Below are 3361 nucleotides of genomic sequence, written 5' to 3'. Positions count from 1 at the left end.
TCACACACAATGTCACACAAAAACAATAATCAGAATAATAATAATGTTGAAGTTATAGCGCTCCTCTGGTTACCATGGCAACGAAGGATTCAGACCAATAAAGGACACGATCACAATCACAATAAAATAACCTGAACGATATAATCAATCAATCAATCAATGCCTGAACATAAAGGAAATATTACCATAATTAAACATCCAACTGTAAACAAAAACAAAACAGGAAGTTAAAAACCTTCAGACAGGAAGTACTCATCGTCCTGAAGAGAGAAGAGTCGTTACAATGTAACAGGTTCATCCTCTGGAGAACCAGAACAGGACCTGTGAGGTTCAATTAGAACAAATTAAATAAGACAACAAACATTGTTTAATCTCTTCAGAGCAGTTATGTACGTCCAGATATGTAGAAGTTATATATACACATATATATATGTATATATATATATACATATATATGCTGTATATATATACAACATATGTGAGTGTGTGAGTGTGTGTGTGTGTGTGAGTGTGTAAGAGTGTGTGTGTGTGTGTGTGTGTGTGTGTGTGAGTGTGTGTGTGTGTGTGTGTGTGTGTGTATGTGTGACAGTTAAGTAGCATTATCAGCTAGTTTTTCTTTATCTAGATATTATCCAGTGGTTTTATTGGTGTTTTACTTCCTCTGTCAGTTTCAGGTTCTAACTCTGGTCTGGGGTCAGTCTCCTTATTCCCGGTCCTCTGGTTCTGATCCTCCTCAGTCAGACCAGGCCTGGTCCTCTGGTTCTGATCCTCCTCAGTCGGACCAGTCCTGGTCCTCTGGTTCTGAGTCCTCCTCTGACTCGCTGTACTCTACAGCGATGCGTCGTGACAGAATGGTGGCGACATCATTTCCTGTTGGTTCTCGTTTCTTGGCCTCTTCTTGCTCTCGCTGCTCCTGAACCTTCCTCAGCTGGATCCCTGTAGACCAGGAGAGAACAGAACCCTCAGTGAACCGGGTCACACCACGTGTCGGACTAACCTGACAGTGAGATGGGTGCTCACCTCTGCGTATGGCAGCCAGCAGGTCGCTGCGGGCGTCGTTCACCGGCGTGTTCGGACCACCGGGAGGCTTCCTGCTGTCTGTGGCCAGGGCGAACGGGGGTGGAGCAACAGCGGAAGAGGGCGGAGCCTGGCCTCCGGGTCGGGAGGGGGAGGGGCTGTAGTTGGCTGGGGGGGGGGGGGGAGGGGAGGGGCTGTAGGGTTGAGAGAACACACCTGGAGGGGGAGGAGTTAGTAATATATATAATATAACACCTGGAGGGGAGGAGTTAGTAATATATATAATATAACACCTGGAGGGGGAGGAGTTAGTAATATATATAATATAACACCTGGAGGGGGAGGAGTTAGTAATATATATAATATAACACCTTGAGGGGGAGGAGTTAGTAATATATATAATATAACACCTGGAGGGGGAGGAGTTAGTAATATATATAATATAACACCTTGAGGGGGAGGAGTTAGTAATATATATAATATAACACCTTGAGGGGGAGGAGTTAGTAATATATATATAATATAACATCTGGAGGGGGAGGAGTTAGTAATATATATAATATAACACCTTGAGGGGGAGGAGTTAGTAATGGACAATGAGCCGAAAACACAAGCAACAAAAAAAGAGGTTGGTGGTTACCTTGGTTACCAGGCGGGGTTGCCATGGCAGCGGTGTGGGTGGAGCTGTTGGGGAACGTCACCTGATCCGCTGACGGCATTAGAAGGGGGGGGGGCGGGGGGGGGGCGGGGGGATCTGATGGTCACTGAAGAGAGACGAGAGGTGTTTTTATGTGAGTGAGTGAGTGTGTGAGTGAGTGTGTGTCTGTGTGTGTGTGAGAGTGTGTATATGTGTGTGTGTGTGTGAGTGTGTGTGAGTGTGTGTGTGTGTGTGTGTGTGTGTGTGTGTATGTGTGTGTGTACTTGGCCTCCATGGCATCGTTGGTCCGTGCTCCGTTCTGATTGGCTGAGCCTGCTATCAGAGGCGGGTGGTGATGATGATGATGATGATGGTTGCGTCCTAGTGAGTGCTGGCGGGCGGCTGCCGTGGCAACCACAGAGGCAGGTCGGAGGGCGCGGTCCAACGACTGGGTCTGACCACTTCCACCGCTCACCTGATCCTTCCCATCATGCATCTGGGCCTCGTGGGGGTGGGGACTGGAGTGGAAGGACAGGTCGTCTGACCTGGAGGGGGCGGGGCCAAAGTGTCACTGGACAGACGACTCCTGGTTGGGACAGACGATGTAATGTGAGTGAGGACAGGTGTGTTTACCTGTCCGGTGACATGGAGCCGTCGGAGGTGTGGTAAGGTGATGGCGTCAATCGGGCGTCTGGGCGGAGCTCCTTGTCGTACGCCATCAGGTTCCACTCCTGACGTCGGTTCCGAGCTTTACGGACCTTCAAGAAAAACAACAACATTCAACACAAGATTGACCCTAAAAACAGACGAATAGAGAGAAATCAATCACTAAAGGTGATTAAATCTCAGATAGCAGTTCACCTCTATGGCCTTTATCCCCCTATATATATATATATATACAGTATATATATGTGTATATATATACAGTCTATATGTATATACGTATATGTATATATATGTGCATGTTTCTTTTTTTAGAACAGGCTAGCATTATATAGATTGCAGTATTTATCTCTTTATTTCCGATATTCGTCTCTTTGTTTACAGTATTAAACATCCAGCTGTTCTAGACTGGTCTTTATTGGTGTTGATCTGTCAGGTGGAGGTCTGCTGCTTGACAAGATGAGGATGTTGCTCCTCTTCCTCTGGAGATGTTTGTGAGTCGGTGCTGGAGTGAATGGTTGTCGAGTTTCTGCTTCATATTGTGGTCAACGTTGGCTATCAGAAGTCACAGCAGTATATCGTGGTACGTGTGGATTATATCACGGCTATGAGCCAATCAGATGACTTGAGTCTTATAATGAAGAAAAATATAACAGAAACAAGAGAATAAATAACTCACCTTCTTCACCTCCCGTCCTGAAGACTCCTCCACATGTTTCTGTTCCTGGACATAAAAAATGTTTTTAATATAATTCCCACATTTCTGTTTCCAGACATTTAAGACGTGACATGAAACAGATAAACAGATGGAGGAACCTTCTGCCGTCTCTTCTCTTTGCGTTTGTTCTCGGTGGCCTGAAGCATCTTCTCCCTCCAAAGGCTGAAGAAGTAAGACGGGTCGGTGTAGAACTTCAGACCGTCCTTCTTATCATCCCTTCAAACATTTAAAGATTCAATCAATACCAAGTCTGACATGTTTAAACTGACCTATGAGGAGTCAGGATGTTACCATGTTTAAACTGACCTATGAGGAGTCAAGATGTT

General features: G+C 45.6%; 1 pseudogene; it reads right to left on the bottom strand.

The window, feature by feature from the left end:
• Positions 1 to 569: 569 nt before the first annotated feature.
• LOC116400378 (wiskott-Aldrich syndrome protein family member 3-like) overlaps positions 570 to 3361 on the bottom strand; it is a 33424-nt pseudogene continuing 30632 nt past the window's right edge.

The sequence above is a fragment of the Anarrhichthys ocellatus genome, unplaced genomic scaffold, assembly GCF_004355925.1.
Source record: "Anarrhichthys ocellatus isolate YVR2014 unplaced genomic scaffold, GSC_Weel_1.0 scaffold165, whole genome shotgun sequence".
NCBI lineage: Eukaryota > Metazoa > Chordata > Actinopteri > Perciformes > Anarhichadidae > Anarrhichthys > Anarrhichthys ocellatus.
The sequence above is the reverse complement of the archived record's forward strand: the minus strand, read 5'-3'. Positions and strand labels throughout refer to the sequence as shown.